At 41.9% G+C, this 25,591-nt stretch overlaps 1 protein-coding gene across 4 annotated transcripts in view; it reads left to right on the top strand.

The window, feature by feature from the left end:
- Positions 1-25,591, top strand: part of MCTP2 (multiple C2 and transmembrane domain containing 2) — a 228,140-nt gene that overhangs the window by 14,358 nt on the left and 188,191 nt on the right. The window contains exon 2 of one of the 4 annotated variants that reach the window (XM_060179343.1): positions 8,515-8,573. The exons of the other annotated variants lie outside the window; for them this stretch is intronic. The gene's annotated coding sequence lies outside the window, so the exon portion shown is untranslated. The remainder of the gene's footprint in view (positions 1-8,514; positions 8,574-25,591) is intronic. 4 annotated transcript variants of the gene reach the window in all.

Raw genomic sequence — 25,591 nt, 5'->3', positions numbered from 1 at the left:
CTGACTTTCTCATCCCCCCTTCCCCGTGTTTTGTGAAGCCTCCAAAGCTACATCCGAAAACTCAACCCCCCAAACCATCCAGGAATTTGGTGCTTAGGACATTGATTTTTTAATTTGAATTTACCTATCAGCATAATCATGTATAGTTCCACTCATTTTGTCCTGAAAAATGCAGTTCCATCTTTTTAATGGACAAGTAATGCTCCATTGAGTATCTCTCCTACAACTTTTCTGTCTAATCAGCTGCACATAAATATTTAGGTTGAGTCCATATTTTGGCTACTGTGAAGTGCAATGACCATTACCTGTCTGTTGTTTGTCTGTTAAGACTACAGGGAATGTCTCAGGAAGGAAGACTAAGGATAACATATCTGTGCAGCAGCATTTTTGATTTTTTTCTTCCTCCAGGGTTATTGCTGGGGCTCAGTGCCTGCACTACAAATCCACTGCTCCTGGTGGCCATTTTTTCCATTTTGTTGCTCTTGTTATTTTTGCTGCTGTTGTTGGATAGGACAGAGAGAAATTGGGAGAGGAGGGGAAGATGGAGAGGGGGAGAGAAGAGAAGGAGAAAGATACCTGCAGACCTGCTTCACCCTTATAAAGTAACCCCCTGCAGGTGGGGAGCCTGGGCTTGAACCGGGACCCATATGCTGGTCTGTGTGCTTAACCCGCTGCTCTACTACCCTCCCCCATTTTTACTTTTAAGAAATTATGATGTACCATGTTTACGTTTCTCCTTAGAACTTACTGATTGTGGGGGTGGAGGTGGATCCAGTTGAGCACACACATTGCCACGAGCAAGGACCTGGGTTTGACTCCCCTGTGCCCCATCTGCAGGAGGGAAGCTTCGTGAATGGTGAAGCAGATCTGCAGGTGTCTCTCCTTCTCTGTTTTCTCCTCCTCTCTGAATTCCTCTCTGTCTTATCAAATAGTAACAAAACTGGTTGCTTTATGTTAGGAAGCTTACATGTGACACATTAACTTGTGGAAGATTTGTTGGGGTATTTCAGACAGCTCTAGGTTCTTCCTGGACTGCTAGAACAAGTTGCAAAGTACAAGAGATAAGAGACTACAAAGTTGGGAGTCCATTTGGGAATTATCAGTCTGGACTGCTATTTGATGTTGTCCACTTCATCGAGTTGACAGTGGCTTTGATGGAATCAGAGTGGGGGAAGATCAATGCAGCCTTTTTACAAGAGAGATGGTTTTAATATTGATAATAGTTCTCTTGGCCTTTTCATTTGAGAGATGCTGCTATAATGGAATGCCTTATAAATACTGATGTGCACCAGCTACGTTCTGAGGGTGAATTAATCCCTTTGGGTATTTTGAAATCAGAAATTCTGTGATCTGAGAAAAGGTTATTTGAGTGCATCACTGACAAGTTTAAAGAATCATATTCTTTTAAATCAACCATATTTCCTTGGAGTGTAGGAAATACCCATTAATCTCTTTTTAATTTAATCTAATTTTTCTTTTACCACTGAGCCTGCACAATGACTCCACCATTCCTAGAGAGAATTTATTTTTCATTCTGATTAAGGGAGAGAGAGAGAGAGAGAGAGGCCCACTGACCTCGACATTGACCTTGACCTTGACCTCGACCTCAGCCTGTAGCACTGCTTCACCACTCATGAAACTCATCCCTCCTCACCCCTAGTGGGGACTAGGGGATTGAACCCAGGTCCACTCTCCACCTGGTGAGTCACTACTTAACCTATCCTTAAAAATATTAACTCACTCTTGTGATCTGGGAGGTGGCTGTCAAGCATGAGGTCCTGAGTTCGATCCCTGACAGCACATGTACCAGAGTGATGTCTGGTTCTTTCTCTGTCTCCTGTCTTTTTCATGAATAAATAAATAAAATCTTTAAAAAATATATTAACTCACTCTCAAGGTGTGTGTGTGTGTGTGTGGGTGTGTGTGTGTGTGTGTGTGTGTGTGTGTGTGATTTAATTCATTTGTAGCAGTTTACCTCCTCAGCTTCCAATATTTGGATAATTGTTGAGATGACTCATAAATCACTCCTTGTGAGTGCTGTTTGGAGGTCTCACCTGTGGTAAAGTTTTGTTCTAAGTGCAGAATATAGACACATGGATGAGGCAGATATCTTCAATTCTCTTTTCCTTTTTATAATTTTTAAAATTATCTTTATTTATTTATTTATTGGATAGAGACAGCAGAAATTGAGAGGGAAGAGAGTGGTGGATAGGGAGAGAGACAGAGACACCTGCAGCACTGCATCACCACTCGCAAAGCTTTCCTCCTATGGGGGGGTTTGAACTTGGGTCCTTGTGCATTGTAACATGTGCAATCAACTAGGTAGGAACACCACCACCACTCTATTTTTTTTGGTGGGGGAATGGTATGGATTTATTTATTTATTTATTTATAACATGGAAACATTGACAAGACCATAGGATAAGAGGAGCATAGTTCCACACAGTTCCCACCACCAGAACTCCATATCCCTTCCCTCCCCTGATAGCTTTCCTATTCTTTGTCCCTCTGGGAATATGGATCCAGTATCATTATGGGGTGCAGAAGGTGGAAGGTCTGGCTTCTGTAATTGCTTCCCCTCTGAACCTGGGCGTTGGCAGGTTGATCCATACTCCAAACCTGTCTCTCTTTTTCCGTAGTGGGTCAGGGCTCTGGGGAGGTGGGGCTCCAGGACACATTGGTGGGGTTGTCTGCCCAAGGAAGTCAGGCTGGCATCATGGTAGCATCTGGAACCTGGTGGCTGAAAAAAGAGTTACCATATAAAGCTGAAAAAATGGTTGACTAATCATGAACCTAAAGGCTGGAATATTGCAGTTGAAGATTTGTTTTGGAAATAGCTAGTAGGTCTATTTTAGGTATATTCCAAGGGGCCCATGACTTTACTAGTTTTTGCCTGAGCCTACCATCTGATATGCAGGTGGACCCAAGTTATTGTCTGGGGAGATGATATCATGGCTGGAAAAAGGGCTAGAAAACTGGATCAGGGAAGAGAGTAGCTCCCTAATATGGGAAAAGTGTATAAATATTGTTGACTGTAAGTCCCATATTTGATCTGGGGCCCATATTCAGCATAGGAGCCTGTGTAATCTTTGCATCCCTGTAGGTCCGAGCTCCCATTCTGTGGTCATGAGTAGGAATGTTCCAAGTTGCACCAATTTCAGGACCCATCTTCCTCAGACCACCACTCTATTTAAGACTTGGCCTCGGCCTTTATGTTGGCAGATAGTGCACATGTGCGCAAAACGTCATTGCACAGATGATTTTTATTTCTATATGTGTTTATTACACAAATAGTATTATGTCAGTACTAAAAGAAGTAACAAATTTAAAATTAAGACTTTAGAGCATATATTTTCTGTTCTGGAATAATCAGCTTAGGGGCCTGGTAGTGGTGCACCTGGTAGAGCTCACACACACACAGGGACAAGGATTCAAGCCCCTGGTCTGCACCTGCAGGGAGGGAAGCTGTGACAGTGCTGAAGCTATCTCTCTTTTGCTGCACCTCTTTATCCTACTCCCTCTCTCTCGATTTTTCTGTCTCTGTCTCTGTCAAAAAAAAAAAACCCAAAACCTGGTTGTCTGGAGTGGTCAATTTGTCATACTCCAGAAATAACCTCAGTGGCAATAACATACACACACACACACACACACACACACACACACACACACACACACACACACACACACACGGGAGGGAAAGGGGGAGAGGGGGAGAGAGAGAGAGAGAGAAAGAGAGAAGTCTTTAGCAAGGTGTCTATGTTTCCTTTCAGTCTTGTTTATACCTGAGACATGATACTACAGAGTTACAAACAAACGGTTTCAGTACCATTTTGGAGCTTGTGTGCTTTCTATTTAAAGTTATATCATAAATTATTTTTCCAGGTGGCAGTATAGCATCACAGAATTAATACTTAATGGCTACATTAATGAAGATTAGTGACTCCTTTTGCTTTTCATGATGTGTGCTTATCTCTGCATAGACATCACTGAAATATTCACACTCTATGCTAAATTTCCTGTTCACAGTGCACTTGTATCTGTAAACTAATCTTGTTTTTACTCTGTGCACACTGTGCAAGCCGTTCTTTTCTTTACTTGTGATTACTGGCCGATAGAAAATTTCACACGGAGGGGAGGGGCAAAGGCAAGGGTGAAGCTACCCCCCACACACACACAGGTGGGCTCAGAGCCCAGGCTTGAACCCAAATGCTTACACCTGTCCTTGTGCTTCACACCATGTGCACTTAATCCGTGTGCTACTGCCAGGCCTCCTGCTCTTATTCTTTTTTAATTTTTTAATATTTATTTATTTTCCCTTTTGTTGCTCTTGTTTTTTTTTTTTATTGTTGTTGTAGTTATTATTGTTGTTATTGATGTTGTCATTGTTGGATAGGAAAGAGAGAAATGGAGAGAGGAGGGGAAGACAGAGAAGGGAAGAGAAAGACACCTGCAGACCTGCTTCACCGCCTGTGAAGCGACTCCCCCTGCAGGTGGGGACCCAGGGGCTCAAACCAGGATCCTTCAGCTGGTCCTTGTGCTTCCTGCACTTAACCTGCTGCACTACCACGCGACTCCCCCCGCTCTTATTCTTAATAGTGGCTGTTCCAGTGGTATCTCATTGTGGTTCTTATTAGTACTTCCCTAATGATTAATGATGTTGATATAAATACTTTCTGTAAAGTTTATGGGAGGTGTGAGACACAACCTTTTGGATTATTATTAAAAGAAAATTACCTGTAGAATCAGAAGACCTGGATTCAAGCCATGTCTCTGTCCTAATTAGTTACTTGACTTTCTGGTCTGCCTGACAGATGCTAGTTAGATCTCTAAAAGTGGCTTATTATAGTCATGATGCTACAGTGAGGACAAAAATAGGCCATAATTTGTCATGTGTACCTTTGGTTTACAGGCTATTAATTTAGTTTTTTATGTCTTGAAAGTTAACTAGCCTCAATAGCATAAATCTACTTTAAGTTGAAAGTTCTCAATAAGGGACCTGAGGCTGAACTATAACTCAGCATCTCTTCAAGCTGGGTAGGTTTGCTTACCTTCAAAATCAGACGTGAACATGGGCATGTAGAAGAGTGGAGGCCATTGTGATTTTCCTCCTGGCTCTGCGTTTAGACTTGAACCCTGTGTATGTACAGCTTCCACTTGACTTGATTTTATACACAATTTGCCTACGAGTCTGAATATTAGCATTTAACCCATACCTCCCAGTAGAGCATAATGCCTTTATTTATCAGTTTCTTGCACATAATCAAAGAGTATCTGTCCACTCTTCACAGTAAAGCTGCTTGAAAGGGAGCTTTTTAAAAATGTCTTACTTCTCTGTCTTTCCAGCTCTGCCTCTTGGTTTCCCAGGGTCTCTTCCATCTTAACACCAATGGACAGAAATGACGGGTGCAATTGATTTCTCTCCAGGACTTGAAATGGTTGCTTACTACCTTTTTGAAACTTCCTCTCCCCACTTCCTCCGTTCTGCCCTCTTTCCTCCCTGGCCAGTCCTCCTCAACTGTCACTGTATTTTCTTTCCTCTGTGCTGCCACTAAAACGTCAGTGATTCCTGTGATTGGTCCTTAATCCTATTTATTCTCTTTACACAGTAGCTTGGGTAGGTGGTAGAGGGTTCCTGTCTTCCTGGTTTTTACCCCAGGGTTTTTCCCCAAAACTTCAAATATGAATATTCTGTTGTACTCTGGTCTGGTTCAGTTTTGAAAACCTTTTAGTCCTTCCAACTGGGATTCACCATATCTTCTGTGAATGGCTCTGGCTATTTTCCTGTGACCCTTGGCATTCCCATTGAATACCTGCTGACCATCTGGAAACATCAGTCATTAAAACTATCACCTCACCCCTGCCCACAGTCAGTAGATGACATCATTCAGCATCACAGTCAGTCTTCATCTTTTTATCTTTTTCTTTTATGGAGGGGGTTAATGAATCCCAGTTTGAGCCCCTGGTTCCTCACCTCCAGGGGTTTGCTTCACAAGAGGTGAAGCAGGTCTGCAGGTGTCTTGCTTCCCCCCCCTCTATCTTCCCCTCCTCTCTCGATTTCTCTCTGTCCTATTCAACAACAACAGCAATGATGACAATAATAATAACAACAAGGCCCATAAAATGGAGAAAATTACCTCCAGGAGCAGTGGATTCTTACTGCAGTCACAGAGCCCCAGCGTTAACCCTGGAACAGAAAAAAAAAAAAAAAGGAAAGAAAAAAAATCAGTTGTTGATATATAGTTCGTTGGTAGGCTGAAAGCAACATCTGCTTTTAGCACAGCTCTGGAGCACAATGTTTACTTTTGCCTTCAGTGACTCAGATTCCAAGCTGTTTATATCAAGGTTGTACATGCATGCAGGGACAGAAAGGGAGAATGGTGGGTAGCAGGACAGATATCTTTGAATACCTTTTATTAATTTTTCTGTTCTGTCTTTATTGCAGCCTTTTACACCATCACTTTTTTTTTTTTTGTTAACTTTTTTTTTTTTTTTTTTTGCCTCCAGGGTTATTGCTGGGGCTTAGTGCCTACACTACAAATCCATTGCTTCTGGAGGCCACCTTTCCCCCCTTGTTGCCCTTCTATGTTGTTTATCGGTGTTGTTACTATTATTGTTGTTGGATAGAACAGAGACAAATCAAGAGAGGAGAGGAAGACAAAGAGGGGGAGAAAAAGACACCTGCAGACCTGCTTCACCACCTGTGAAGCAACTCCCCTGCAGGTGGGGAGCCGGGGGCTCGAACTGGGATCCTTATGCGGGTCCTTGCACTTTGTGCCATGTGCACTTAACCTGCTGCACTACCGCCCAGTCCCCTTTTAGTTAACTTTTATAATATTCTGTATTATTTCCACCTCTAATATATCAATAATTGTAAAATCACTCACAGATCCATTTGGGTCTTTAAATTCATATTTTAGAATTATGGAAGACTTCCCTAGATGAGAGATTTAGGGATCCCCAGATAGGAAGGCAAGATAATCTAAAGTCTAAGTCTAGATTTTGTGGTTAGGGAGAAACTGATTTCAGCTGTGACTCTTCACTTATTACTTGACAATTTGGTTAGTATGTCTAACCTTTGACTTCTCACATTTAGTTGTAATTTACCAATTTCTGAGGATTCAGAAAATTCCTAGGCAAAAATTAGTTCCTTATATTACTTTCTCATTCACCATGTAATAAAAAATTACTGTTATTACTTGGTTTGGAAGATTGATATATGTGGCCAGTTCTTATTTTACTAAAGTTATTATTTCATACTTGGGTGAAATTGAGATCAAAGAAGGCCACATGTACAAATGTTAAGGGAACACTGACTTCGTATTCTGATAAATCCTATCAAATGAAGGGAAACAGTTTTGTCTCTTATTAGAGTAAAATTTCTGATGGAGCACAGCCTTTTGTGTGTGTGTGTGTGTGTGTGTGTCCAGGGTTATTGCTTGGGCTCAGTGCCTGCAGTATGAACCCAATGCTCCTGGCAGTCATCCCATTGTTGTTGTCGCTGTTGTTGGATAGGACAGAGAGTGAGAGAGGAGGGGAAGATAGAGGGGGAAAGAAAGATAGGCACCTGTAGACCTGCTTCACTGCTTGTGAAGCGAGCCCCCCTGCAGGTGGGGAGCCAGGGACTCAAATTGGTACCCTTGTGCTTTGCACTATGTGTGCTAACTCATGCGCTGCTGCCTGGCCCTCTGAGAATAACTTTGTATGATTAGTGACTTTAGCTCAAAGGATTTCAAGCTCTGTTACATAGACTGAGATGTAAATAATCTTGTGTTATTTCTCTAAAGCTTGATGTTTTCAGATGAATTTAACCTCAAATATTTTAAAAGATGCATTGTTTTGAAGAAAGTTCTATGACAGAAATTTCATGCTTGGCAAAAGTTAGTATTTATGGGCATGATGATGATGATTATTCTTCCTCCTCCTCCTTCTCCTCCTTCATCTCCTCTCCCTCCCCTCCTCTTTCTCTTTCTCTTCTTCTCTTTTAGCGCAGCACTATTCATCTCTGGCTTATGGTGGTGCAGGTGATTGACAGGCATGAAAGTGGTTTGCATATTCATTATGCTATCTCCTCAGCCCTTCTTTCTTTTTTTCTAAAGACAACATTGAGTAGATAACATTGATTAGTACCTAAAAATAGTCCCTAACATTTTGATCCTATAGCTAGCTACTCATGAATTTCCTTGGTGTTATGATTAGGTGAGTCAGGACTATTGATAGAAATATTTCAGACATTGTAGGAAGCATCCTCAGTTCCAGGCATAGTCAGCCAGGTACTTTGGAATTCTAAAAGAGAAAGGAAAACGAATACTTCTTGTTGCTGTTTCTAGTGCAGAAAGGGCTTTCTAATCTAACATTGAGATTTTTGGTATTACCATCTATTTTGATATAGATGACTAGAAAGTAAACTGTTGATTTTTAAGTGTTTTGTTTATATTTTTACCCTTGCATTTATCACTGTGTGACACAAATTATTATATTTATAGTAATTTGCTTTATTTGCACCTGTTTTTTCAGAACAGTGATCCATCCCATTTACATCATAAACTTCAAGAACATACATGGAAGTCATGAAAGTATGTAGTGATATGGAAAGAGAGTGCCCCCCCTCCCCCTGAGGATGTTGGGTATGTTGTATATTATGAGGAGCTCACTGACCTTTCTGGAGAATCTGCCTTATCCAGAGCAAGAGTCATCAGCTAAGAGAAAAGGAAGGAAAATCCATGTTGTGTACTAGAGTAAGGAGAGAGAATTCTTCACAAGCAATTCTAGGGTGCTCTGGCATAGGAAGAAATTGAGAAGGGTTTTGTAAAGAAGAACCAGGGGGAAGATTGGACCAGCTCTTTACTGGATGCTGTCCTGAAGCCAGGCAGGTTTAGCTATTGCATAGCCAGTCAGTTGTGTTTAGTAGACAGGAGGAATAAAACACATTTGAGAGGGCTGGAATCAAAATCACTTCACAATGTGTGCATGTTGGAGAGGGAGGGGGTGGCCATATGTTCTTTGGCAGCTCTGTCATGACCTTCAGACTCTACGCCTGGATTCACCTCTCTCGCTTTTCTCAGGGATGACTTTTCTTTTCTCACGTGTCCTATGAGAAGTTTTTTTTTTTTTTTTTTTTTTTTTTTGCCTCCTGGGTTATTGCTAGGGCTCAGTGCCTGCACCATGAATCCACTGCTCGTAGAGGCCATTTTTTTCCCTTTTTGTTGCCCTTGTCGTGGCCTCGTTGTGGTTATTGTTATTGTTGATGTCATTTGTTGTTGGATAGGACAGAGAGAAATGGAGAGAGGAGGGGAAGACAGAGAGGGGGAGAGAAAGACAGACACCTGCAGACCTGCTTCACCTCTTGTGAAACGACTCCCCTGCAGGTGGGGAGCCGGGGGCTGGAACCAGGATCCTTAAGCCCATCCTTGCGCTTTGCACCACATATGCTCAACCCGCTGCGCTACCACCCAAACCCCCCATGAGAAGTTTTATGGGGCTTTTGTTTGTTCAATTGTTTTGATTTATTTTTTGGGGGTGGGGCACACTCCAAGTCCATAATAATTCTCAATATACATTAAGATGAAAATACATATGTATCCTTTTCCTCTCAACCCTCTCCACGTATCTGTTGAATGAATAACTTTTTTTTTTGCCAGAAGGGTTATCAATGGGGCCCAGTGCCTCTCTATGTTGGCGCCACTGCTTCCAGCAGGTCTCCCCACTCCCCCCTTTTGATGGAGACAAGGAGAAAAAGAAGCACTTATAGCATTGCTCCACTGCTGATGAAGCTTAGCCCCCTATCAGAGGTGGCTGGGGGTTTCAATCTGGCTCCTTGCACATGTTAAACTGTGCGTTCCGCTGCCTGCCCCTATGAATAACTACTTTTATTGAGAGTGATGTATTTAATTTTGTTCTAAGGATGTGGGTCACCTTTCAGACAGATGAGCAAGTCCTTATAACAAGTTGCCTAATGTAATTTAGACTGAGAAAATATGTTGGCAGGGACATCAGGAAAGTGACTGTTCCTGGCATTGGTGTCTTTTTGTTGATCTAGATTATTAGTGAAGTAAAGGTTTTTTTGTGCAGAAAGTGTAAATTTTCTATGGTCTTATTTCCTGTGTATGCATTAGACAGTGGGGTGATGTAAGATGTGCAGAGCCTGGTGTTTCCTGCAGTTATAGATCCTTTTTTCACTCTTTTTTTTTTTAATTGAAATAACCAGAAAGCTAGAACCAAAAAAAAAAAAAAACAAAAAACTCAAACAACAAACCAAAGATCCCTTTAAGAAATAATTTATTTCTGGGGGCTGTGCAGTAGCACAGTGGGTTAAATGCAAGTGGTGCAAAGTGCAAGGACCGGCGTAAGGATTCTGGTTTGAGACCCCGACTCCCCACCTGCAGGGGAGTCGCTTCACAGGCGGTGAAGCAGGTCTGCAGGTGTCTATCTTTCTCTCCCCCTCTCTGTCTTCCCCTCCTCTATTTCTCTCTGTCCTATCCAACAACAACGGCATCAATAACAATAACAGTAACAACCACAACAACGATAAAACAACAAGGGCAACAAAATGGGGGGGAAATAGTCTCCAGGAGCAGTGGGTTCATGATACAGGCACTGAGCCCCAGCAATAACCATGGAGGGAAAAAAAAAGACAGAATTTATTTCTTGTGAAGGAGCACTACTCACCTCTGGCATCTGCAGTGCCAGGGATTGTACCTGGGGCTTCTGGAGTCTCAGAGACACAAGTTTGGTGCCCTTCTACTGTACTGTACCCCCAATCCTTGAATAACCTTTGATTTTTTTTCCCTCTTGACTTGTTTCACTACTCAAACTCTTTAATATGCATGAGGAAAGGTTCTCTATAGTAACCAGTTAAACTCTTACAATACAGCAGGTCTGATATCCTCTGACTAGCCTTCATCTTCTATTCTTGCATTGTTTCAGTGACTTTCAGCTCACTTAAATAAGAATCTAAGTGTTTTCCTGCTGTTGCAGCTCTTCTGATGTCATCTCTGCCTATTGCCCTCTAGATCTTGCAGGTGTGACTGTACAGACCTTCTTATTCCTAGGAGTTAAGGAGCTTACCCTGTTGGGCTTTGATTGAACTCTTTCCTCTGTCTGTAATCCTCTTCCCCAAATAGCTAGTGTTGTTTCTTGTTGTCACATTCTTTTCTGCTCAAATGTTACCACCTCTTTTGTGAAGTGACTCCATTTTCCTGTTCACATGTATTTGTCCCTAGCAGAACACAGAAAAGAGTGGGACACCTCTTAGACTGACCTCTGAACTGATGACTGTATAGGGAATCATGTCAACCTTGGAGAGTTGATCTTGGGAGTGCACTCTAGAAAGAAAAAGAGAATACAAAAGATCAAACTGAATCCAATCCATCTCCCATATATTTGCTTCTGCTAAAGTAATATGTATATTCAGTTCCGTAACCTGGGAGGATTTCTGCATATCTGCCTTACCATGAGATCCGATTCTATGAGGGTCTCTAGTTCCTTTGTGCTTTCTTCACATCACAGCTAAATCCAGACTCCAGTGAGCCAGATTGCTCTGACCTCCATTGGCTATGGAGTTATTTTAATCTTGGGATTTGAATTTCTGCTATAGTTAGGAGACACTCCTCTCTCAAATGAAATGCAAATCTCTTTTTACCTCTAACCCATCAACTGGATCCACATAAATGCATCCATGTCTAATTTTGAAGATGCAAATTACATTAATGGATTAGAGGAAACCATGATGCAGTCTGTGGATGTTAGAGTAAACTTGAGACAAAGTGGTGATTTGTTAAAATTAATGTTTAGAGAATTCCTCAGAAGAACATACTTCAGTGAAGATGACAGTGCAGTTTACTAAAATCCCCATCTAAATCACACAGTAAAAAAAAAAAAATCACAAGAATCTTGCCTATTTCAGCTTTTTCTGTTTTGTATTATGCTTGTGACCTGATCCTTCTAGCTAAAAGAAGAGACATGGTTCTGAAAATACTCATTGCCTAAAGGGAAAAATAAAAACCAAATTCTTTTCTTTGCATTGTCTATTTTGTTTTTTCCCCAGCAGATTAACGGATATAATTGTCAGGTGCTCTAGAAAGGTCCTCACCATGATCTTTTGATCATACAGCCCATCTGCAGGTACTTTGAGAGCACTCACATACAATTGAAGTTTATATATTGACTTATAAATTATGTACACAGTGCAGATATCACATATATTATTAAACAGATCCAAAAATAGGAATTAAATAAAATATTGGTCTTAATGGAAGCTGCTGCATTTTCTGTGGTACACCCTATGCCTATCTAGACCTTCCCTGGGATGTATTTGGTTCACCTTTGGATCCTCTCCACTAGACAAGATTACTTCATGTATTTGCAGGATTCCAACAAAAATGTGGAATGAAAAGATGCAGATCTTTGCACAGGGAGGATGAAAGGAAAATATTTATTTATTTATTGCTACCAGGGTTATGGTGGGGCCTTGTGCCTGCATGACAAATCCACAGATCCAGGCAGCCCCCCCCCCCCCTTGTTTGGTAGGACAGAGAGAAATTGAGAAGGGACCAGAATAAAGAAGGAGAGAAAAAGAGACATCTGTAGCACTGTTTCACCACTAGTCATACTTCCCTCACTGCAGACAGGGACCAGGTCTTGAACCTGGGTCCTTGTACATGGTAACCTGTGCTCTCAACTGGTTGCAGCACCGCATGGATCCTTAAGTCTTCTTTTGATTTAACCATATTAGCACTATGGCTACTTCTGGGGCTTGAACCAGGAACATCTGGTATACAAGTCCTGTGTGCTAGTAGTGTACTGTATCTCTCTCTGGGTTTGAGCTCTTAAGTCTTTTTTTTTTTTTCCCCTCCAGGGTCATCGCTAGGGCTTCTTGCCAGCACTATGAACCCACTGCTCCTGGAGGCCTATTTTATTAAACAGGATAGAGAGAAATTGAGAGAGGAGGGGGAAATAGAGGAGAGAAAAGTTAGTCACCTGCAGATCTGCATCACACCTTGTGAAGTGACCTCCCTGTAGGTGGGGAACAGGGGTCCCAACCAGGACCCTTTATTAGGGTCCTTGCGATTCATACTTTGTGTGTTTACCCCGTGTACCACCACCACCCAACCCCTCGTATGTCTTCATCTGCGGCAAGAATGTGCCATGGTGCTTGGGGTGGGATCGTGGTCAGGAAGTGGAAGATGGTGTACTACCTCTGTTTTTGCTGCTGTTCCTTTCTCCTAGCTGCCATTGCTGTTTCATACAGCACTAAAGTGACGTTTCAGAATTCACAAGCTTCTGAAAATACCCAGTTAATGACTGGTTAGCAAACTCTGACTTGAGCTTTACTGAACTATTTGTTTTATTTACCTCATGTAATGTGAATCTTAATGTGTTTGAGGACAGGGTGCTGGCTTAAAAGCCAGTTAGATTGGGTTGTCATACACAGGAGTCCCTCTTGGAAATCTTTTTTAAAAATCTTTTTTTTTTTTGGTATACATGCTCTGCCAGGTGTGCCACTGCTTAGCCTCCCTCCACCCCTTTATTTATTTTTCATGAGAGAGAGGCTAGAGTATTGCTCAGCTCTGGCATGTGTGGTCCTGAGGATTAAACTCTGGCTTCCTGGGAATACAAGCTCTATGTTCGAACATTGAACTGTCTGTCTAGCCGTCAAAGATTTAAAACTGAATTCCAAGGTAAACCTGGTCCCACATTTCTGTATGGGAATGGTAAAATTCTGCTGTCATTCCCACTTTGAAGCACAAATAGCCCCATTGTTCAAGCTTTTGCTGGAAAACCATTTTGTAGGATAACAGCTTTTTGAGGATCACTATTTCTTATAAATACTTGCTGAAATCTCTGTCATCAAAATGATCATACCTGCACTAATCTAGTCGTCTGTGTCAGTATTGGGACTTACACCTTGCCTGTGACTAGATGGAACAGTAGACGAGACCAGTTATACCCATGTGCACAGAAAGTCCTTCTTACAGCCACATGATTTCTGGAAGGTAGTGTGCTCTGCCAGCTGATTTATTTCCCAGTTCCTGCTCTTTATCTTCCTGAACTCCTCTCTTATTGTTTAGTTTTCTGCTATCTCAAGTCACTTTATCTCAGAAATCTGTGAGAAGCCTTCCCACCCACAGCAGTGTTCCCCTGTCCTGAATCCAGTTTCCACCCTCATTTGTTTCCCTATTCACAGAACTTTAGTGTCCCCTTCTAGGCAGTTAGGTCAAGAGAAACTCTCTGGAAACAATAATTCTGGGTAAAAGTTCCTCTTCTTGGGGCTGGGCAGTGGTACACTCAGTTCAGTGTACACATTAATATGCCTAAGGACCCAGGTCCAAGCCCCCACCTGCAGCAGGGATGCTCCACAGGTTGCAGGTGTCTATCCTCTCTCCCTTTCTATCTTCCCTCTTCTATTCCCTCCTTTCTCTTCTCCTCCTCCTCCTCTTTCATCTTCTCTTTCTCCTTCCCCTCCCCCTCCCCTCCCCTTCCCCTCCCCTCCCCTTCCCCTCCCCTCCCCTTCCCCTCCCCTTCCCCTCCCCTCCCCCTCCCCTCCCCTTCCCCTCCCCTCCCCCTCCCCCTCCTATTCCTATTCCTCCTCCTCCTCCTCCTCCTCCTCCTCCTTCTTCTTCTCTCTCCCCTCCCTCCTCCCTCCCTCCCCTCCCTCCCTCTATATCCCCACCCCTTTCTCAGTTCCAGAATTATTACTAGAGCTTTGGTGGCAGCACTAAGGATCCACTGCTCCTGGCAGGAATTTTTTTTCCATGTTATTTGATAGGACAGAGAGAAATTGAGAGAAGAGATCAAGAGGGCCAGATGTTTGTGCTTAGTGCTATGTGCGCTTAACCAGGTGCACCACTGTCAGGCCCCCTCCCCTCCCCTCAATAACCTTGGTGGCAATTAAAGGAAAGTTCCTCCTCTTATGGTCTGGGAGGTTGTGAAGCAGTTAAGCATCAGATTTGTACACATGAGCTTTAAGTGCAAACTCCAATACGGCATAACTCAGAGAGATGTCATGCTCTCTCTTATAAAGTTTGTCTCAAATGCAGACTCCACCGGGACTTTCTTCAGTGTGCAGCATTCCTTTAATGAGATTTCCATTCCTTTTCAGAGTGACAGTTGCTGCCTTTTCTCTCTGGCTTCACATTTCCCACCTCAGAGGGAATGACTGCATCCACCGGCTTTGACTGCACACTTAATGTGGTTGCTTTTAGAATCATCTAGATGACTTTGAACTTTTTCTTCAGATAGTGCAGGGGACTTCCATCTATGCCTTGGTGAGGCTATTGGTGTAGAAGAGATTGTCCAGGGAAGAGAATAGAAGAGTCAGGAACACAATCTCCTCATACAGCCTTTGAGTGAACTTGCTTTTTCACTGATAATTTTATTGGGAAATGATGATTTACAAAACTGTGGTGTCACAGGTGTGTAATTTCACTTGTTCATGTTCAGAACTAATATAGCATGTACACAGCTAATTTGAGTTGAAATAGATGTTGCAAAGGAAGGATAACTACTCTAAAAGTAGATTGTGCAATTAGTTGCATAACTTGGAAATTGACTAAACATTATTCAATTTCACACTTGTGAATTTTTTCATTTTGCCTCCAGGGTTATTGCTGGGGCTCGGTGCCTGCACCACGAATCCACTGCTCCTGGAGGCCATTTTTTCCCTTTTGTTGCCCTGGTTGTTTTATTGTTGTTGTAGTTATTATTATCACTGTTATTGTTGTCGTTGTTGTTGGATAGGACAGAGAGAAATGGAAAGAAGAGGGGAAGATAGAGAGGGGGAGAGAAAGACACCTACAGACCTCCTTCACTGCCTGTGAAGCGACTCCCCTACAGGTGGGGAGCCGGGTCTCTAACCGGGATCCTTACTCCAGTCCTTGTGTTTTGTGCCACATGTGCTTACCCTGCTGTGCCACCGCCTGGCCGCCACCCTTGTGAATTTTATCTCACAGAAGTTATATATATATATATATGATAGAGGAATCAAGAGGAAAAGAGGAGAAAGAAGAGAGAGAGAGAGAGAGATGCCTGCAGCACTGCTTCACTGCTTGTGAAGCTCTACTCCCCTGCAGGTGGGGGCTGGGGGCTTTAACCCAGGTCCTTGTGCTTGGCTGTATATGAGCTCAGCTGGGTTCATCACTGCCTGTTCTCCATATGAATTATATCTTAATAAGTAAAGAAATGAAAGACAACTACTGAAGTTTTTATTCAGATGTTAAAGCTAGAGGAAGGATCTTGAAAAAAAAATCCTAGAAGCAAACACACTGCAGCAGATATTATTGGGAGGGTGTGGGGACAGAATTTTTGGTGGATGTGGTATAGAACTATATCCTATAATCTTACAAACTACTAGTATTCACAAATAAACTATATCCTATAATCTCACAAACTACTAGTATTCACAAATAAACTATATCCTATAATCTCACAAACTACTAGTAATCACAAATAAACTATGTCCTATAATCTCACAAACTACTAGTAATCACAAATAAACTATATCCTATAATCTCACAAACTACTAGTAATTGCAAATACAAATGTCTTGAATTTTTTTTTTTTTTTTGCCTCCAGGGTTATCACTGGGGCTCAGTGTCGGTACTTCGAAGCCACTGCTCCTGGTGGCCATTTTTTCCATTTTATTGGACAGGACAAAGAGAAATTGAGAGAGAACAGAGAGACAGGGAGAGAGATAGACACCTTCAGACCGGCTTCACCACTCGTAAAGTGGATCCCACTGCACTTGGGGAGCAGGGGCTGGCTTGAACTCAGGTCCTTGCCTTTAATACTATATGCACTTAACTGATGTGCCACCACCTTGCCCGAATTTTTTAAAATAAATAAATAGATAAACTATACTTTAATAAAGATTTTTAAATAAAAACTATACTTTAATAAAGTAGAGATAACTCAGTGTTGTAACATTGAATTTACATGCCAGAGGCCCCACTTTCTGCCTCCTGAAGAAAAATATTAATTCTTCTTAAAATATGTTTAAAATAAGACAAGACCTTGAAGATAAAATTATCAGTATATCAACATTTAAAAACTAATATGTCTAACAATCATTTTGCTCTGATCTAATGTATTAATGCCTAGTTTTGCTGAGAGTAGTATGATGAAATATGTCCCTTTTAATCACTTAATTGCTAGACTGAAAAATAAAGCTCCTTCCAGGAGTATAATTACCACTCTTTAATACTTGTACCTCATGATTAGGATTAACATCCAACTCATAGTGTCTTGTTTGTTAGAATCAGATAACATCTTCAAATCTTGTTTGCCAGGCGTACATGTGTGTAGGCTGCACATATATGTACACACACACACACACACACACATTTTTTCAGTGTGCAGTATGATCTGGGGCCTGTGGTCTTTCTCTCTCTCTCTCTCTCTCTTTCTTGTTTGCCTCCAGGGTTATTGCTGGGGCTTGGTGCCAGCCCTACGAATCCACTGCTCCTGGAGGCCGTATTTCCCATTTTATTGCCCTTGTTGTTGTGCTTGTTGAAGTTGTTATTGTTATCATAGTTGTTGTTGGATAGGAAAGAGAGAAATTGAGAGAGGAGAAGACAGAGGGGGAAAGAAAGGTAGACAGACACCTGTATACCTGCTTCACCACTTGTGAAGTGACCCTTCTGCAGGTGGGGAGCCAGGGGCTCAAACTGGGATCTTTATGCCGGTCCTTGTGCTTTGTACCATGTGCGCTTAACCCGTTGTGCCACTGCCCAGCCCCTGAAACTTTCTTTAAAGTGACTTCGAACTCACTGTCACATGGACTAGGGGGAGAAGTCCCATGCTCTTCTCTTTCCTGTTTTTATTTTATTTTTTAATTTCTTTATTGGGGAATTAATGGTTTACAGTTGACAGTAAAATACCATAGTTAGTACATGCATAAGATTTCTCAGTTTTCCACATAACAGTTCTAGGTACTCTGGCATCATGTTCCAGGATCTGAATCCCCCCCCCACTCCAGAGTCTTTTACTTTAGTGCAGTACACCAACTCCAGTCCAAGTTATGCTTAGTGTTTTCCCTTCTGATCTTGTATTTCAACTTCTGCCTATGAGTGAGATCATCCCATATTCATCCTCTGTTTCTGATTTCAGTCACTTGATAAGTGAGATTTCTTCAAGCTCCTTCCAAGATGGGGTGAAGAAGGTGAATTCACCATTTTTAATAGCTGAGTAGTATTCCATTATGTACATATACCACAACTTACTCAGCCACTCATATGTTGTTGGACACCTGGGTTGCTTCCAGGTTTTGGCTATTACAAATTGTGCTGCTATGAACATAGGTATACACATATCTTTTGGGATGGGTATGTTTGGTTCCCCAGGAGAGAAATTGCAGGGCCATAGGGTAGGTCCACTTCTAGCTTTCTGGGAGTTCTCCAGACTGCTCTCCACAAGGGTTGGACCAGTTGACATTCCCACCAGCAGAAGCTGGTGCAGAAGCTTTTTAATTTGATGTAGTCCAATTTATTTGTTTTTTATTTAGTCTTCTTTGTAATTGAATTTGCTTCATTGAAGATGTCTTTAAAATTTATAAGGAATAGAGTTCTACCAGTGTTTTCCTCTAAGTATTTGATATTTTCTGGTCTAACAACCAAGTCTTTGATCCATTTGGAGTTTACATTTTGTTCGGTGAAGTATACTGGTTCAATTTAATTCTTCTGCATGTTTCAGCCTACTTTATCCAATACCATTTGTTGAAGAGACTCCCCTTTCCCTATTTAATAGTCAGGGCACCTTTGTCAAAGATTAGATGTCTCTAGGTGTCTTTCCTGGTTTTATATGTCTCCATTGGCACTTTTCACCATGGGCATTTCTGTGTGTATTTGTGTATTTGGTTTGTATTTAAAAGAATACTTATTTATGTGGACTGGTAGTGGCAAACCTAGTTGAGTTCACACATCACCATGTGCAAGGACGCCTATTTAATACCTAGTTCCCATCTGCAGGGCCCTGCCTGCTGAGGGAAGTGCTTCATTAGTGGTGAAGCCTTGTTGCAGGCATCTGTTTCCCTTTTCCTTCTTAATTTCTTTATGTCTTACTAAATGAAAGGGGGAAAAGGTTGGGGGATGGCTACTGGCAGTGGGTTCTTTATGCAGGCATTGAATGCCAGCATATAACCCTGAACACCAGCAAATAACACACACACAAGAGAGAGGGAGAGAGGGAGAGAGGGAGAGAGGGAGCGCGAGCAAACTCCTCTGGTATATGCCATGCTGGGGATTAAATTAGGACCTCATGCTTGCATATCCTGTGCTTTATGGATCTACCACCTGCCTGGCTTTTAGTTTATATTGTTGTTAGTGTAGTGTAGTCTTTTTTTTTTTTTTTTTTTTTTCTTTTGCCTCTAGGGTTATCTCTGGGACTCACTATGAATCCACTGCTCCTGGAGGCTATTTTTTTCCTTTTTGTTGCCCTTGTTATTATTATTGTTGTTGCTATCTTTGTTGGATAGGACAGAGAGAAACTGAGAGAGGAGGGTAAGACAGACAGGGAGAGAGAAAGATAGACACCTGCAGACTTGCTTCACTGTTAGTGAAGCAAACCCCCCTGCAGGTGGGGAGTGGTGGGCTCGAACCAGGATCCTGATGCTGGTCCTTGAGCTTTGCGCCATGTATTGCTTAACCCACTGCTCTACTGCCCAGCCCCCTGTTGTCGTGTCTTATCTGTCTCTGAATTCAAGAAGGAAATTCTCTGAGTTCAGGGACTTGAATTCACTGTGATTCTCCCAACTTTGATCAAGTCTTGACAAAGGCTCTTGGCTCAACAAATATTGTCAGATAAATGAGTCAATCTGCATGGTCAATTTTAGCACGAATTCATTTTCCTGTATTATAAAATTAAAGTGAACATAGCAAAGTTTGAGACTTTTTGCTTGGTTTACACAGAGGTGGTCACATCTACTTCAGTGAAACTTCTTCAGTGTTAATGGTTTCTTTCCAGTCTTGCTTCTCTGTCTTTCTGTCTCTGAAAAGATGAAACAAAAAGTCAGTCCACAGTAGCAAAGCTCCAGAAGTTAAAAAAAAAAAAAGAACTTAAAAAAAATCTCACTTGATTACTTTTTCTTTTTTTTTTGCCCTTGTTTTTTAAAATTTTTTTAAAATATTAAATTAAATTAATTAATTAATTTATTTATTCCCTTTTGTTGCCCTTGTTGTTTTATTGTTGTAGTTATTATTGTTGTTGTCATTGTTGGATAGGACAGAGAGAAATGGAGAGAGGAGGGGAAGACAGAGAGGAGGAGAGAAAGACAGACACCTGCAAACCTGCTTCACCATCTGTGAAGCGACTCCCCTGCAGGTGGAGAGCCGGGGTTCGAACCGGGATCCTTATGCTGGTCCTTATGCTTTGCGTCACCTGCGCTTAACCCGCTGCACTATAGCCCGACTCCCCTTGATTACTTTTTCTAAGCAGGGATAATAACATTCTTATTTATTGCTTGTGGATGGGGAGCATGGATTGCAGAGGAGGAGTTGGGGAGTATGGAGGCAGGATGTCTCACAGTCAGGAAAATGTGGAAACCACACTTCTCTTCCAGCATCTGTCATCTGGGACAGACCCATCTTACGATATTTCCTTGGGTGGGGGTGGGGGTGGAAGAGTTGAACCAGCAAATGGTATAGGTAATTTTACTGTCTTCTTTAACTCAGTGTTTATCATGCAAAGGACTGCTGGTGATGTGTGAGGCATTTGACATTTTGAGAGACAGAACTTTAGACCTTTTCCTCATTGTCTGAACTTGCCTGTGATAGGAAGTAAACAGACTTACTGAATCATTTCAGTTTGTTTTGAAGAACTACTCTGTAACTTGATAGAAATCCAGTTACGGGGGCTGGGCTGTAGCGCAGCGGGTTAAGAGCAGGTGGTACAAAGCTCAAGGACTGGCTGAAGGATCCCGGTTCAAGCCCCCAGCTCCCCACCTGCAGGGGAGTCACTTCACAATTGGTGAAGCAGGTCTGTAGGTGTCTATCTTTCTCTTTCCCTCTCTGTTTCCACTCCTTTCTCCATCTCTCTCTGTCCTATGCAAAAATGACAATATTAATCATCATCATCATCATTTTCTCACAACATTGATAAAACAACAAGGTCAACAAGAGGGGGAAAAAATAGCCTCCAAGAGCAGGGGGGGATATAGAGAGGGAGAGAGACAGAGAGACATCTGCAGCCCTGCTTCACCACTCATGAAGCCTTCCCCCTGCAGATAGGGACCAGGGGCTTGAACCTGGGTCCTTGTGCACCGCAGTGTGTGCGCTTAACCAGAGATAGGAGGATAAAGAGATAAAGAACCAGATATTACTCTGGTCAGGTGCTGCTGGGGATCAAACTCAGGATGTCAGGCTTGAGAATCCAGCGCTTTATGTACTCTGCCACCTCCTGGACCACTATAGCAACTTCATTTACAATTGCCAAAACTGGAAACAGCCAGGATGCCCTTCTCTAGTTGAATACATAAATAGGTGATTAAACAATGTTGGCTTTAATTAATATGGTATCTTGGATGCCAAAGTAATTTCTCATATAATTTCTGAGAGCCGGTAGTGTGGTCTATAGTGAATCTGAAGGACACAAAAATTGTTAATGCTTGCCACTCATTATGTCCTCTTTACTCCTTCCCTCTTTTCAGATTTCAAAATTTTGGAGTGCTTGTTTAAGCCCTCCACCCCGAATGTTATATGGGGCTAGTTTAGAGAGGCCTGGCAGGAAGCACTGGGAAGGATAAAGGGCCAAGTGGTCTCTGTCCCCTCCACACCAAGGTGCCCTGCCAAGGTGTCTAGGTTGGCTCAGTTTTGCTGCCCAAACAGCACCTTCTCCCATAACTTGGGGGTAGTCCTTAGCTGCTGGATTTCTGGTTTCTCTAAAATCTTTCTTCATGGGCCCAGGCTGCTCAGTTAAGTACTGCAGGTAGAATGTCACCAGTTTGATCGTGTTTTATTTCTTTTCCTTTCCACCCTATGCAGACCCACACATTTATTCTCTCTGTTGAATTCCTGTTTTTGCTTATAATTTTACATGTTAGTGCTGCAGTGAGGTTTTTGTCTTTATTCTTCCTCCTTTTCCCCTTCCCCTCCTTCCATCTTCTCTTTCATCTAGTTTATTTACTTTCATTTATTCTTGATAAAAAATTAATATAAGTAATCAAAAAAGTCTTTACTTCCAGATCTGCCCATTTGGGTAGCTTATGATAAAGCCTCAGAGTCTTTATTGTTGGTGTCTGGATTTCTAAGGCCACACCCAGGTTGGGTGGCTTTCTAGGAGGAATCACAAGATTTAAGGACACAAGGCAAACCTAGCAAAGAGAAAAGCCCAGCGGGGATTCTGGGGAACCCTGGCCTGAGCATCTAGGATGCCCTCCCAGTGGAGTGGCCTGGGATGTGTTCCCATTGAGGAGCTGCAACAAACATATAATTGTTGTCAGCCAGGAAAGCTCAATAGAGACATTTTTAAATTGGCAATTCATTGGGAGCTGATCACCTAGACAGCCTATTTACCTGGATTAGAAATCTAGACTCTTGGGAGTCGGGCGGTGGCACAGTGGGTTAAGCGCACGTGGCGCAAAGTGTAAGGATCCCGGTTCGAGCCCCTGGCTCCCCACCTGCAGGGGAGTCACTTCGCAGGTGGTGAAGCAGGTCTGCAGGTGTCTGTCTTTCTCTCCCCCTCTCTGTCTTCCCCTCCTCTCTCCATTTCTCTCTGTCCTATCCAACAACGATGACATCAAGAGCAACAATAATAACTACAACAGTCAAACAAGGGCAACAAAAGGGAAAATAAATATTAAAAAAACTTTATAAAAAATCTAGACTCTTTAAAGGAAATAATATTTAGAATAAAGCAAATTGTTTGCATATTCATTTAGTAGAGCGAGATACTCTTGTCTGTCAGGGTGGGAGGAAACCTTCCAAAAGTCAAGTTCCCAAATGCCAACCAGCAGGATTCACAAGCAGACCTTTTTTTTTGGAGGTGCCAGACCTCATGCACGTATCCATGTATCATTTCATCACTGCTCTTAGGCTGACATTTTCATTTTTAATTAAAATTTCCATTTATTTAGCTTATGTGATAGAACAGAGAGGAAAAATAAATTGAGAAGAAAGGGGAGTAGGGAGGGAGGAAGGGAGAGAGAGAAAAAAGGGGGGGAGGGAGAGAGAGATGTAACTGTAGTACTGTTTCATTGCTCTTAAAGCTTTCACCATGCAGGTAGGGGACTGGGTGCTTAAACCTGGATCCTTGAGCACGGTAACCTGTATAATCAACAGGATACTCCACAACCCTTACACCCTCCCCATTTTTTTTTTTTTAACACAGAGAGTAATAGAGATACCATAGCACCAGAGCTTCCCTCAGTGACACTCCCATAAATTGCTGGGACTAAAACCTGAGCTGTGACCATAAGCAGGCCTGTATAAGGACAGCGCTCTCAAGCTGCAACTATTCCTTCATTCTTTTGTGGAATGGAATCCTAACTTGGTCAAGGTTCACTTAAGAATCACATGTCTAGGGGACTGGGTAGTGGAGTGCACACATTACTATACATGAGGATCTGGCTCAAGCTCCCCACCTGCAGGGGGGACACATTACAAGTGGTAAAGCAGGTCTGTAAGTCTTCTCTCTCTCTCTCTCTTTCCTACTCCCCCTCTCCCTTTCTCCCTCTCTCTTTCCCTCCCCTCTCAATTTCTCTCTGTCCTGTCAAATAAAATAGAAAGGAAAAAAAAATGGCTGTAGGGATGGTGGATTCATAGTTCAGGCACTGAGTCCCAGCAAAAATTCAGGTGGAAAAAAAAAACCTCACATGTCTGCATTATCAAACTTGTGTCTCAATATCTTATGAAAGATGAAATCAAAGTGAAAATGCTGATATATAAATGTCTTCAAAACCCCGGTGTATTCATAGCCTCCTCTCCAATCCTCTGCAAGCACAGAATAGGAATTAGGGATGATTAGTGAAGAGGTACGTGATTCTGAGGATTCCTGTGAATGAGATTTCTAACTTTGTGGGACAGCACATGACACTCACCAGAGAAAATGGGAACTGTTCTCAGTGTGTTTTGTTTATTACTAAGAACATATGTAGTGATTGACACATGCTTCTAGCCCTTTTGGCTGGTCTTCATCTTGGAGGAGTTTCTGTCCCCATAGTAATTTGCTTAATACAAGGTCAGGAATATAGAATTATCTCCCTTCCTTCAGTTGGATTTAAAATTTAGTAGCGACATGGACAAAATATTGGTACGTTGTATTTGCAAAGATAAAAAACAAACTTATTTTTAAAGCAGATAAATTGTTTCTGGTGTGGAGCTGATCAGGAGGGAAATCATCTCGCTTAGATAAAGGCGTGATGAGTTGATTTTGTCACAAGCACAGTTAAACACACATAGTGGATAGATTCTTATCCCACTTATTTCAGAATGCTGAATAGTCCTTCCTTAGAATGGCATTTGCCTTTATCTTTGCCCAGAGACTAAGCACACACCAGCACATTGTCACTTGTTTAGATTTTTGTGTCCCTCTCCCCCATTTAACAGGATATGATACATTTTCCCTTTACTGACCAGCAAACATTTCTTGATGGCTAACTCAAAATCATCTCAGTGATGACACACTGACAAGTAATTCCTCCTTGCTGCTCTGTCATTTGAGTTGATATTTAGATTGTGAAAACAACCCTTTTCATCATGTTTACTCTAAAAAGAATTGTGAGAAGCAAAGTTTGAGTCAGGATTACTAATGTGCCTTTAAAAAATAAAACCTCTGGTCCCCTGTTTCTCATTCCATTCGTGGTTGTGGTCCAGGCTCAATCAGAAACCTGTGGCTGCCATTTAAAAAGTTTTTTTTTTCTTTCCATTTGGTCAGTTGCTCACAGCAGCCTACTGGGGAAGATGTCTGGGTCAAAACCAGAATAAATGAAACTTCCATTAGGCTCCTTGGCGTGGGGCCACTTCCTGTGAAGATCATACTTTCTGTTAGTGGTCTGAAGAAACAGAATGCTTATTTTTGTTCAATAAGTGAAAGCTGAAGTTTATCTGCTAGAGTCACATAGATACCTTGTTTTGTAAAAAGGTTTTCCTGGTACTAATGGTTGGGACTGTCCCTTGGATGTGTCCCTCTTTGTTTCCTTTATTGTGAAGAGTGGATATTAGAGGGTTGATGGTTTCAGACACCATGGCCATGATAGCTCAGCTGTGTACTTGCTTTAAAAAAACATTATTTATTGATTTAATATAGTTTCAACATTCAAGATTTTAGGAGTGTAGCTTTCGTCCTCAGATGTGTGTTGATAACCCACTTATTCACACCACCACCAAAGCCCCTATGCTATCACACCAGAGCCCTCTAGTTGTCCCCACCTCTTCCTACAGCCACTCCCCTCTATGGTTTTCAGAATCTAAGGGTTAGTTTGATTACTGTTACTGTTTCTTTTTGCAAGCTCCTTTGTTTTTAGCTACCTACATTCCACAAATTGTGTGAAGCCTTTTTTATTTAGTGTAATCCCTTCTGGATCATCCATTTTGTCCTAAATGAGTGTTTTTAATGGATGTACTTGGTTCTGTTCATCTTGCACTCATGGGGGAATTACGTTTAGAAT

The sequence above is a fragment of the Erinaceus europaeus genome, chromosome 20 (genome assembly GCF_950295315.1).
Source record: "Erinaceus europaeus chromosome 20, mEriEur2.1, whole genome shotgun sequence".
Lineage (NCBI taxonomy): Eukaryota > Metazoa > Chordata > Mammalia > Eulipotyphla > Erinaceidae > Erinaceus > Erinaceus europaeus.
This window is presented reverse-complemented; position numbering and strand designations above follow the sequence as displayed.